This window comes from Euphorbia lathyris, chromosome 1 (assembly GCF_963576675.1).
Source record: "Euphorbia lathyris chromosome 1, ddEupLath1.1, whole genome shotgun sequence".
Taxonomy (NCBI): Eukaryota; Viridiplantae; Streptophyta; class Magnoliopsida; order Malpighiales; family Euphorbiaceae; genus Euphorbia; species Euphorbia lathyris.
The window spans coordinates 118,685,017-118,698,214 of NC_088910.1; the positions used below are offsets into that span (position 1 = coordinate 118,685,017).

The following is a 13,198-nucleotide window of genomic DNA, read 5'->3' on the forward strand; positions in this document are numbered from 1 at the left end:
CACCACCCTCCAAATTACTTATCACCGTCCCCTCATGGACACTTTTGCCCTTTTCATTTTTAAACTCAAAAACTGAAATTCTCTCAAATTTCTTCGAAATTCAAAATCCTGAACAACATTCATAGGACTTAAACACGGTAGAGGAAAAAGACTAATGATTCCTTGGATAAATATTTTTATTTGAAAATCGAATCGAAAACACGAATTCTGTCTCCGGATTCGGAGACAAAACTCGTTGAATATGTACTAAACGGGTGATTCACACCACCTGGCCTGACAGAAACGGATGAACTACCCGTTTCTACCCTAGTCGAGCTCCCTATTAATTTAGGAGGGCTCAAGCTTAGAAATAAAATAAAAAAAATTCTACAACGAAACTGAAATTTAGAGTTAATGATACTTTTCGATGTTGTTATACGTTTACTCACGCTTTTCAAAGCATCATCACAAACGCTATTAAATCATGTGTCACTATTTTTCGACGCCGCATAAACTTTTTGTAGGTAAATTCACCCGTCGACATTTTTCATACAAATATTGTCATGCCAACGATGCTTACAGTTATAGAGTCATAATTTTTATTATATCATCTATTTTTTTTCCCGATATCGTCTATTTTTAATCTTCCAAATTTTCACTGTGTTTTATTGAAGCGTCCTAAAATTGGTGATAGATAATTATGTTATGTCATAATTTCGCTTCAGAAAATATCAGTAGCATCTTGAATATCACAACACTTAAATTTAAAGGCATCTCCATATCTACAATATATAATTATACAAATGTCTATTTAACTACATTAAACGTCAATTAATATTTTGTTAAAAAAATTCTCTACATTAAAAATTCTCTAATTATCCAATTATCAACCCAATCAGAAAAACTGAATGCTTTTGCATATATGCAATATATGGATCTAATCAACCGCGACCATCCATCTTAAATCTGGTAAGGATGTCTTCTAGAAAATAACCATAAACATACAAACAGGGACGAAGCTAGAGGAGGTGGACCCTCCGGCCCCACCGAAAAAAATCAGTCTATCTAGCGTTAAGAGCTGGGGTGTTAAAGTGAAGTGGTAAGTGCAGTAGGAGCGTGCGTTGTTCGCTGTGCGCTGTATCGCTTCCTTCTCAGCTATCGGTGCGGTAATGCCGTGCAACACATAGTTCTAACCTCACATTTAATTTGTTAAAGTAGCATTTAATTATTTTTACATGGTCTAGCTCCCTGACGTTTTGGTCCCGGCTCTGCCATTGTATACAATACAAGGGAGATTCAGTGGTGTAGAAAGAAGTAAAAAGTAAATACATAAACTAGATATGCAGCTTTTGAACAATTTTGGTCATATATGAAATTTGAAGGAACATATGCTACTCCAATTATGTTATCTGTAATTATTATACAGAAGAAAAGAAAACAGAAAACAGAGTTATTAAACCTAACAACGATATATTAATTAATATTGCCTCTGTTCCAATCTTCCTCTCAATTTTAACTTGCGGTTTGAACCAAAACTCTAGGTTCTCTCACTTTTCTGCTTCATGGTGCTGACATTCCTTCACTTTCACCCTCTGTTTTCCAGAAATTAACAATATAATTAATCCCAACAATGTTAACTTATTTGCCCAATTTTGTAAAAGGAAAAAAGAATCAGAAGTTACCATCTGATTCCCAAACTAAAGCTTCAAAGTCAATTAGGACTTTAAACTATCAAAATCATCAATCAGATACCTGAACTAAGCAAAAATAATCAATTGAATCCTCATCGAATCCGAAAATCAGAAACTATGACCACGTGACATGGATTGTAATGATCTACCTGTTGGCTCAAAATGAGTTCTGGAAAGAGGTTCTGAAAGTGTTCAACCGAATAATTTTCAATGGGGACTCAATTGATGATATTTGCTTAGTTCAGGTCCTGATTGATGATTTTGATAGTTTACAGTCCTAATTGACTTTGAAGCTTTAGTTTGGAGATCCAAATGAGTGTTATGCCATTAAAAACAACATAGCAACACTACTAGCAACTTATTATCCCTTAAATCAAGGATGACCGATTCCTACAATCAACGAGCTATTTCTGTAATACCCCCCTCAACTTATGATCAACGAGATATTGATCATGCCTAGCTTGCTACATATATAGGTAACAACTTGCAGGTCTTCTCCCAATGCGGTTCTCTTCTGGCAACGACTGACTGTTTTGCCAGAACTAGACAATGGGAGGCAAAAACTCAAAACATAGCATCTATGCTTAAACAGTCTCAGAACAATATTACTGAAAGAAACTCAAGGTTCTTTAGGATACAAAACATAATCTGGCAAAGGCAACCCAGAAGAACAAATTGGACAGGCATATAAGTGACTGAGAGACGATAGCTGAACAACAATCCTCGTCGGAAATAGAGAAGTAGAAACCAGTTGAAACATCGCGCAAGAGGCTTCTAGCAATGTCATCACCGAAAAACTAACTGGACAGGGAGAGAGAGTAGACAAAGGCAATGTCGGAACAACAAACATTGCCGAAAAAGGAGTTGCCACTTGCTGGCATGTGGAGCTCCGCGAGAGTGGCGTCGCATGAGACTCACGCGTTATTGGCTACCACAATCTGCAGATTGGTCGGGCGGTCAGCAGCAGGAGAGGCTTGTGGAAGGGGCAGTGAGACTGAGGTGAAGAAAAATGTCACCCAAGGTACAGGACAGAAGAAACCTCTAGAAAATTCAACCCAAAAACCAAAAACAATAAATAGAAGCCAAACTAGACTCTGATACCATGTAATATACCACCACGTAAATAGAAAGAAATGCACGGTATACCATGTAATCTAAAAGACTACATGAATATATTTAACTTAGGTGGAACACACACATATATACACAATATATTCATATAATTACTCCTACAATTAAGGAAATATAGCAGCCCCACTAGCCACCTATTACTCCTTAAATCAAGGATGAATGGTTCTTACAGTCAAGGAGCTAATCAAAGATGACATTTGTAATTCTATAACAAAACTGTTAAAAATGCAAATTTTAAATGCAAATGAAATGAATAATGCTCTGCTAACCGTATTTTATGTTCAAAGCTAACTTTTCTAGTCATATGAGGATTAATCAGTGGTGGAACCAGGAATCTATATCTGGGGGGGCTAATTTTAGCTTTGTCATTAGGAGTAGTTTTTCGAAGTCTAGCCCGTTTAATGTGACAAAAAATAAAAGATCAAGGGCTTAATGTGTTGAAATGAAAGATTAGAGACTCAATTCACCAAAATCAGAATTATCAGTAGCATCAGGATGCTTTTTGCCAACAAAATATCACATAGTTGATTTAATCACATCATTTACCTTCCCTTTAAAGCGTATTAGGTTTCCAACACAAGTGTATTTTCTCAAGTATGATGCTCCACAGCCGACCACAAAGCAGGATTGTAGAGGATGACCACTAATGTCTTCAGGCCAAAATTGAATGATGACCTTATTGTATTTATCAAAATCATCATCGTTTGTGAGATGCAGACATGGATCATATCCAAAGAACAAATGTTCCTCCTTGACAATTCTTGTATCATACCAGCTTCCGAAGTAGCTATGGAAATCATTGAAATCTCCATTCTCATTTTGGAAATGGTATCTACATTTCACTCTGAAACCAGACATGCTACAAACACCTTTGAATGCAATAACAGCACAAATAACGAAACCCAAGAAATCATTTTTAGCCCAACCTGAAGGCAGCTGGATTTGAGTTCCAAAAATGCAACTTGGATAGTGTATCCGCATCACTTCATATAATTCTAGATTATTGTGAGATCTAGGAAAGCAAAAACTAGATTCTCCTACTAGTATAGAAGGTACCTGCAGCATGAGACAAATTTATATGGGAGATGGTGTCTTTACCCAATGAAAGAGAAACAAAAAGAGGAAAAAGAAAAAAAGCATACTGAGGCCTCTAATCTTTACGACTTTTGTTAATTAAGCTTTTGATATTTCAATTTGACACATTGAGGCATCAATCAATTATAATTGCACATACTGAGCACCTAGTTAACAAGATAGACAGCTGTGAACACCAAGCTCGACCAAAAGCGAATGACTCATTTGATCTTACATCTGAAACAATATTTTTACAGTTCAAATTGAGGTTTTTGGTTTCTCTATAGCCACATCATACATCATGCATACAAAAAGTTGCTTTCAAACTCTTAAAAATGTGATTCCAAATGCAAAAATTGAATGAGTAATGCACTTTTAACCGAGTTTGATGTGTTAACTTTTAGAAAGCTCAAAATAGAAAAATAAAGAAGAAGATAACTAGAGTTCATTTAACAATTCTACATTTTCATTCACCTTAATGTTTTCAGTACAAAATGACTCTCATAGTCTCATATATAAAGAATTGCAGAAAAGAGAAAAGCCATACTTTGCCACCTAAAGCAGTATGGATCACATCCAATGATAAGAATTTCTGCTAATACAAAATTCTAGCTTAACGTTATTTCTGCAGCTTTTCTGTTGCAAACAATCTCTGAAATTTTAGTTTTCAGAAAAAGGTATCATTCTTTAATATGATGTTCACGACTAACTTTCTTGGTAGCATGAAATTATTGTGTGATTAGAATTGACTCGGTGTAAGCAATTGAAAGATCAAGAGCTTAATCAACAAAAATTGAAAAAAGATAGAATTTTGTTAGTCTTTCTGAAAAGAATAATACCTGACTGTATAGTCTTTCTGCATAAAGCTGAAATTTTGTTAGGGCATAAGATAGGATTTTATGCTTTTCAACCACAGCCAACTTGCTACAATTAGTGAAAATGAACTCAAAAATGTTTCCATTAGCTCCCTTTGGATCCATTGATACTGACCTCAGATTAAGGCAACCGTGTGCATCTAATTTTGCTATGTTTGGGGGAAGTTCAGGCAGTGATTCGAGATGAATGCAGTTTCTCATACCAAGATATTGCAACTCAAATAGCCCTTTGAGGCTTGAAGTTATTTCTCTAAAAGGATTTCCACTTAGATCCAAAGCTTCTAGTGCCGATAAACAGCCAATGTAACGAGGCACAACAAATAAGCCGCAATTATTGAGATATAGCTTACGTAGATATTGTATCTGTAATCCTTCTTTAGGCAGATTGTCAAAAAACTTTACACCATAAAGGCAAAGATATCTACAGTTTTTCAACTGCAAACTTGATAGTGCCTTCAACTTTTGAAGTGGTGAAGGCAGTTTCTTTATAGCAGTTCCATCTAGATAAAGATACCTCAAAGAATTCATATCCTCCAAAATTTCTGGGAATTTGTCAAACATACAGCAGCCTGAGAGATTAAGCTTTTGCAGATGTTTCAACTTACAAATAGTGCTTGGAAGAGTATGTAAGCTTGTGCAGTTTCGCAGATTGAGTTCAACCAGTTCAAAGCAATGCTGTATCGACGAGGGAATTTCTTCTATTGCTGTGCCGTCTAAAAACAACTTCTTGATTTTCATTGAAACCTCTGGAAACTTTGTGATGCTAGAGCAGCCAGAGAGAACCAGTTGCTCTAGACATTCCAGATTATAGATATCCTTAGGAAGATTCTTGAGTCTTTTGCAGTTCATGAGCTCCAAACATAACAGCTTCGAGAGAAGACCAATTGAAGAAGGAATCTCTACAATTGCAGTCTCATTCAAGTACAAGTATTTCACTTCCCCACAAATCTTTGGAAACCTGGTAATATTCCAGCAGCCAGAAAGATCAATGATCACAAGAGATTTTAACATATGCATACTTTCCGGAAGATTATGCAGCTGTTTACAATCCTTCAAATTTAATGCAATGAGTCCACTCATCTTCCCAATTGATTTAGGAAGTACTTGTACAGCTGTCTCATTTAGATTTAAATAAGTTAAGTTTTCCGTGAACTCAGGAAACCACCTAAGATATGAGCAGCCAGAAAGATTAAGAGTTTTGGGAGACCTCCATCTAATGCCAGTCGGGAGGCTCATCAGGCTCGTGCAACATCTCATGTCCAAATCAATAAGTTGATCTAGAAACCGAATTGATGGATGAACTTCTGCCAAGCTAGTACAGTATGCAAATCTCAAGCTCTCAAGATTCTTTGCCAGCGAGAGGTCTGGAAATGCGAGTAACTTCGTACAATTACTGAGATTCATCTCTTTCAAACTCACAAGATGCTGCAAAAACAATAAACTCGCTTCAGTAAGTTACCTAAACTAAACTAGATGCATTTAGACCAAGAAAATGGGGATAAAACGTGACCTGCACTCCTGACCACAGTTGTTGTACATTGCTGTATGTTAGGTTAAGTTCAACTAGATTTTCTGCTGTAAAATTTGAAGGCATGGAGCTTAGTGGGTATTCTTCCCAATGAAGATAGCTCAATTTATCTGATAGACAGTCCAGGCCATCAGGAAGATACAATTTACAGTTGTTTCGAAATCCAGCATTGTAGACTTTGAGCAATCTGAGATTATGCATGTTGGCAAAGGCTCTCGAGCTCAAATTCACTTCAGGAATTTTTGATGTATCTAAAAATATTCCTTCAACCTTTTCAGTTCCCTAAAGATCAAAGTAACAAATAAATAAGCTTAATTTCTACCGAGCAACGTTAACACTAACATTTTGGCAGATGGAGATTTCAAACTCCATTATCAGCAAATCCAACAGAACAATTTCCCCTTTAATTTGGTTTCGTGTCTGCACCACCTAAGGTACAAATTGAGCCTATGGTTACTGGGGAAGGATTTAAACTCCACATATGGAATCGTGCAATGTAAGCTGATGAGGACATCTTGTCCCTGGACGCGGGGCGTGAGAGAGGACACGCGGGGCGTGAATCCGGAGCCAAGAGAAGGGAGGAAACCACGTGGGAAAAGGGGTCTCTTAGGCATTCCACGCGGGGCGTGTTGTCCAGCACGCGGGGCGTGGATCGAACCTTCAAAGAGAACCAGTTCCAGGAGCTCATGTACGCGGGGCGTGCCTCCTCACACGCGGGGCGTGTCCCCTCATACGCGGGGCGTAGTACGTGACACGCGGGGCGTGTTTCAGCTGAAGAATACTTCCTCCCCAAGTTCTCCATATTTGGGACCACTCCCTATTTACAACTCTACCACTCCTTATTTACAAGCATGCCACCCCTTTACCATTAACCCTATTTTACCCTTTAGATTTGTATTTTAATTAGCTAGATAATTTACCCTTTTGTAATTTGGCAATTAGGTTTTTGAGATGATATAAATTCATCTCTTTCTCATTGTAATAGGTTAACTTTTATGAAATCAAATATATATCTTCTTCCTTGTGAAGTTTGTTAAGGTTTTATCCTTCAACAATGGGGATTTCACTATTCCTATGGATTTAGTCCATGAATTAGAATCCACTCCTTCTAGTTTAGCTAGATAAGTTGTTAGCCTTTGTGAGTTTACGGTTTAAAACTCTCAGTGGATTCCGCGCTGCATCATAAGCACTAATATTTGGTTCCATATGGACGCTAGTGGAGCTTAAGTAGCACAAACATGTAACCAAATTAACGAAAATAAGATTTTGTTCAATCTGTCATGAACGAAGTCTGACAAAATGTTATATATGTGTGTGTATATGTAAGGCTCTCACCAGATTTTTAGTCAGTACTTGGTAGGCATCAACATGACTCCATATTCTACTGCGCTTACCAAGCTCATTAATTGATTCTTGGCGAACAATTCCATGAGCCATTTCTTGCAACAAGTCGTGCATCTCTAACTTGTTTTCGACGATAGTAAGAAGGCATTTATCAACAAGAACACTAATTCCAATACTAGCTGAGAAACCACAACCATCCATTATTCTCTGTACAAAATTAACTTGTTGCCCCTTGAAGAAACATGCAATATCAAGAAATATACATTTCTCTTCTTCGTCCAATGTGTCAAAACTTGCCCGCAACATGCTGAAAATTTCAGGCCGAGGAATTCTACCAAGTTTTTGCAGTGCACTTTCCCATTCTTGTTTCCCTCTGCCGAATAAAGAAGATCCCAAAACTTTAAGCGCCAAGGGATTGCCCTGAGCATAATTTATTGCCCTTTCAGATAGATCCAAATATTCTGCTGTAGGATGGCTTTTCCTAAAAGCATTTAAACTGAATAGTTGAATAGCTTCATCATGATTTAACCCTTTAACTTCATATAGTTCATGAACTCTATTCTTCAGAACTTGCTTATCTCTAGATGTCACAATAATTCTGGTACCCAAGCCAAAATCACGTGTTTCAATGAACTCATCTAATTGGTTTACACAATCAACATCATCCAAAACAAGCAACACCTTTTTGCGTTGGAGCATGTCATCCACATCTTGAGAAAGCATTTTTCTTAGACCAAGTAGCCCACTACGTACTGATTCTTCCTTAATATTTTTGAGAAAGCAGCAACCTTCAAATTGACTTGAGAGAGTGTTGAAGATAGCTTCCGCAATAGTCGTTTTACCTATGCCACCCATACCCCAAATTCCTAGAATACAAACTTTTGGCATCCCAAGATGTAATAACTTGGTAGTTTGTTCAATATGTGAGTCTATTCCAATCAAACCCTTCAAAATTCTCGTGTATGCATGGTTCAATTTCTTCAAAATATCATCCACAATTTCTTTCACAAGTTTAGCCTCAGACCTATTTTAAAAGGGAAAAAGGGCAGAGATGGAATGAACTGTAAGAGAAACAAAATTAAGAAAACTACGGAGCTCCTTTTTCTTTTTTACATTAATATCTTCTTTCAAACATGTAATTTCATGACTAAAAGGCATGAATTACCCCATATCTTCAAAAAAAAATATTCTGCACTTCAATTCAATCTAGATACTTCAGCATTTAGTCTTAAATAGTTGAGTGACTGAGACTAATTAATATTTATTCACTATATAATGTCGTGTGGATACAAAAATGACAGTCAGAATATTTACGTCTATGCATTGAAGGAATGAAGACATACCGGATATTCTGAGAGGCGTAACCAGATAAGCTGGCAACAGTTGTCAAGTCAGCTCTCCATCTCGACAACCTTTTCAATTGGTCCTTAAACTTTGTTTGAAGCTGAAGAAGAGCACCCACTTTGTTCTTCCACTTCAGATGGATTTACATGGTAGAAAACTGGTAAAATTGTGTGTCCACGAGTCTCCTTGCATTCAAGTATTTTAACCATTTCATCCAAACACCATGGAGAGGATGCATAGTTTTTTGAGAAAATAATAACAGAAATCAAAGAATCTTCAATAACTCTCAAAAGGGAAGGAGTTATTTCTTCCCCTCTTTCAAGATCATTATCAATGAAGGTCTTTATTTTTTTACTACGCAAAGCATCACAGAGATGACTAGTAAAATTATAACGTGTCTTCCCCGCTGAAGCTAAGAAACACATCATACTTCCTTTTACGTGAAGCAGCAGAAGAAGAAGAAGATACCATCATGATAGTTATACAATGAAAAGAGCAATTATCCTACCAGAGATCATGACCTAGAAAAATACAATTAAATTTTTCGTGAAATATGCATCAGAAATGAAGATAAGAAATGAGCCGTGAAGGAATGAAATTTTTACTTACAGATGAACCAAGAGAAACGCCTTTAGATCTTTAGTTCTGATGTGATGATCTGATTTCGATGATAGACTACTGCAAAGAGAGGAAGAAGTGGGTAAAAAAAGACCGGAGACTTGGATCAGTCAACGCTAACTTGTCTTCTATTAAGATTTGCTTTGATGTTTTCAAGGTAGAATATCTGTACAATAAAACAAAATGCCAACATATTTCATATTTTCATTGTATTTAATGTTGTCAAATGCGAAAAAGAAACCCTGTGATACAATTTCATTTTCTCTTCTAAAATTTTCTATTCTAGTTTAGATTTCCCAGATAAGAAATTTGAATTTTGTCAGTGTATTTTGGCCGGTTGGCTTATTAGCTCACTGAACTTGCTTAATGCCACATGATTAGTCGTTCTATTGCTACATGACAGTAAAAGAAAAGATTTGCAAACACGTACGGTTTTAAACAATTTAGGAGATTAATATATAATTTTAAATAAGTTCAAGTAGCAATAGATCGCTTTATGTTTAGAGGGTTAATAAGTCATTTTAAATAAGTTCGCGGAGCTAATAAAGTCTGGAGATAAATAAATTTCAAGATCAGGATTAGGTCCAAGTTCAGTACGTGTATCTGGCCTTTTAATTTTCAATATGCATTAATTATTCTTTAGCATTAATATTGTGGCCCACATTTTAAATTTCTTTTGATAATAAAATATTGGGTAAAGTTTAAATAAAACCCTTGTGGTTTCACTAATTTTCAGATAAAGGACTGTGGTTTACTTTTTGTCGAAACGAGGATTGAAGTTTTTAACTTTAACAAAATAAGGACTTTTTCGATTGATACTATTAAAATCACCTTTGACGACTTCAAAAATGACATATTTTAAGAACTACTAATATTTTAAGCAACTTTAATTCTTCAACTTTTTTATTTTGAGATTGTTTAGATGATGTTTGGTAAAGAGAGAGAAAGTTAATGTTTAAAGAGAGAAAGTTCCAAAAAAGATGATTTTCGAAAATCGAAAATGCAGTTCCATAGAAAATATGACATTGAACAACTTTAATTCTTGAAAATTTTCATTTTCAGGTCGTTAAAGATGGTTTTAATAGCATTAATCCAAGTTTGAAACCTCAATCTTTGTTTTGATAAAAAGTAAACCACGGTCCTTTATCTGAAAATTAGTAAAACCACATGGGTTTTATTTGAACTTTACCCTAAAATATTTCTTTTTCGTAAATTACTATGGTGAAGAAGGCTTTGGCACTCGAGTTTCATCTTGCTAATCCAATGGCCAAAAAAAAAAAAAATTATGTTTCCTGAAACACCAAATACAAAATTAATAACCGATTACATAAATTGTATCATTCATGAAGAGACAAATAAAATCATGAATTTTATTTGCTTGAAGCAAATCATGAATTTTCAAAACTCAACAATTACAAGAAAACATCCATTCGAAAGAGGAACCCAATACTTTTGATTGCTAATGGAATGCCACTACAACAGGATCTTCCAGACTGGATTAGCCCCATTATATCTCGATCATGCAACAAATTACATGCTCTGCTTTCCTAATACACTTGTGTTTTGTCATACATAATGGTAACAAATAATATTACTAAGATGATCTATATAGTACCGAGAAAGGTGTAGGAAGTGACATACTTGCACATTGACTTCAATTTTCCATTGTATTTTAAAAAATTCATCAACTCCTCTATCATAAAGAGCACAAACAGCAAAGTTAAAAATACCAAAACAATTTTCCTAAGGCAGCTCTATTCTCAATCACTTTGACAGTTGAACCAGTTAGGAAATTCAGTTCCAGGTAACCCTAAGTGAACCCTCGGATGGAAGTATTAGACGTGTTCATTCTAGTATTATTTAATATAACATGGAATGTTGGATCAGGGAAAAACAAAACAGAATTTCGATGTAGAGAAACAAACCTCTTCAAGTGGTGACAAGCTCATACCAGGAAGGAGGGAAGCCTTCAACTTTTGGACTTATTTAGAGCAATTACTAAAATTTGAAAGTAACTTTTCCATATTGGAATTTTATAATAAATTTGGATTCAATTGGTGTCGTTCTTCATGATCAAAATGATCCAGGACTAGGCCTTCAGTTTGTTTGTGACCCTAAACATTCAATGCCACCAATATTAATAGGAAACAAACTATTAAATGAAAGAAAAACCATAGCTATTGAGGTGATTACATACCTTATCATTGACTGGGAAGGGATAGGCATCCTCAAAACGCAGACATGATAGTTGGATCAATCTCGAAGAATTCCCATTGATGCTTTAAACACATAGAAACAGAACAGAGTATGAGTGTAAAACTTCCACACATTTAGTTTCATTTCACAATACTTTTATTGACAAAAGTTAGACAGTGCATATTATTCCACAGTAGTAGAACATGTATATCAACTAATAATACAAACCAAACTTCTCCAAATATCTGGTAAATACAAGTTGCTCCATTCTTTTACTTTCCTAACATTAATTTCAGCAAATTGCATAACAAATATTAGCAAAATATCTTGCTGAGGTCACAGCAGATGTGTTATGTACAGCCTTCACCACCTTCATCTTTCAATTCCGACAAGATGGAGACAGGTCTTCAATATCAGAGCAGCCAGCTTCAGGATTTCCTAAAGCTATGCTAAATGGAAACATCTTTTCAAGATCTTGGTCTGTTTTCCGCGGATAAGAAACATCAGCTGAGTTGGTCTGTTTTCTTCAGATGAATTGTTAAGAAGCTAACAATTTAATCCTGGTGCTGGGGTGGTAGGTCTGAGCAAGGAGCAGCCCGTATGAATGGCAATGGGGAGGAATGAACTGAACCCTAAATAGAATAGGAGTGATTGTGCTAAAGTAATAAGTTGTGTTTTCAATATATGCATTCATGTTTAAACCTGTGAGGCCCAAGAAATGAAACTTGTGCCAAATTTAAACTGATTGTGACATTGAAAATGGTGATGAAAATAGAGAGGATACATGTAAAGGCGTTTTGAATCCGTGAGGCAAGAAATCAGGCTTTTACATAAACAATAAAATTGCAACAAAATTCGCGTTCTAGAATAAGAATGGAGGTAATTAAATGAAGAAAGAAGAAATTTTCGACCTACTTGTCTTTTAATACCCATCCAGAAAGAAGCATTCTTGGAGAAAATGATGAGTAGAAATCTGGATTCATCAATAGCTAGAGGAAGGGCTTCTCTTTTATCATCCTTGAAGGTAAAGATGCCTTTTAGACAAAAGCTCTTTGTAGAGATAGGAAGTAAAATTATTTCGAGATCTCCGCCTCTGAAACTAAGAAACACATCATATTTCCACTCTTCTCTACCAGAGGAACAAGAAGAAGAAGAAGCCGTTAAATTTAGAACCAATTTCCCCCCCCCCCCAACAGAGCTACTTAGGAAGAAGAAAGGCTAAAAAGTCAAATCCAATATTGAACGACCCGTAATTAAATTAAGGAAAACCGCAGTATAAGTCCCCTAATTTCTTTTGATTTTGTTGATTACGCTCTTGAATTTTTAAATGGGAAAATTACAAAACTGGGTCAAATGGGAGGCCCATTTACATTTTAATACCCATTATTGTTTAACTTACATATATAGACTGAGTTAGT

General features: G+C 35.8%; 1 pseudogene; it reads right to left on the bottom strand.

Annotated features, from left to right (window-relative positions):
* Positions 1 to 1,305: 1,305 nt before the first annotated feature.
* LOC136210762 (disease resistance protein RPV1-like) lies at positions 1,306 to 12,956 on the bottom strand (annotated as a pseudogene).
* Between the last annotated feature and the right edge of the window lie 242 nt (positions 12,957 to 13,198).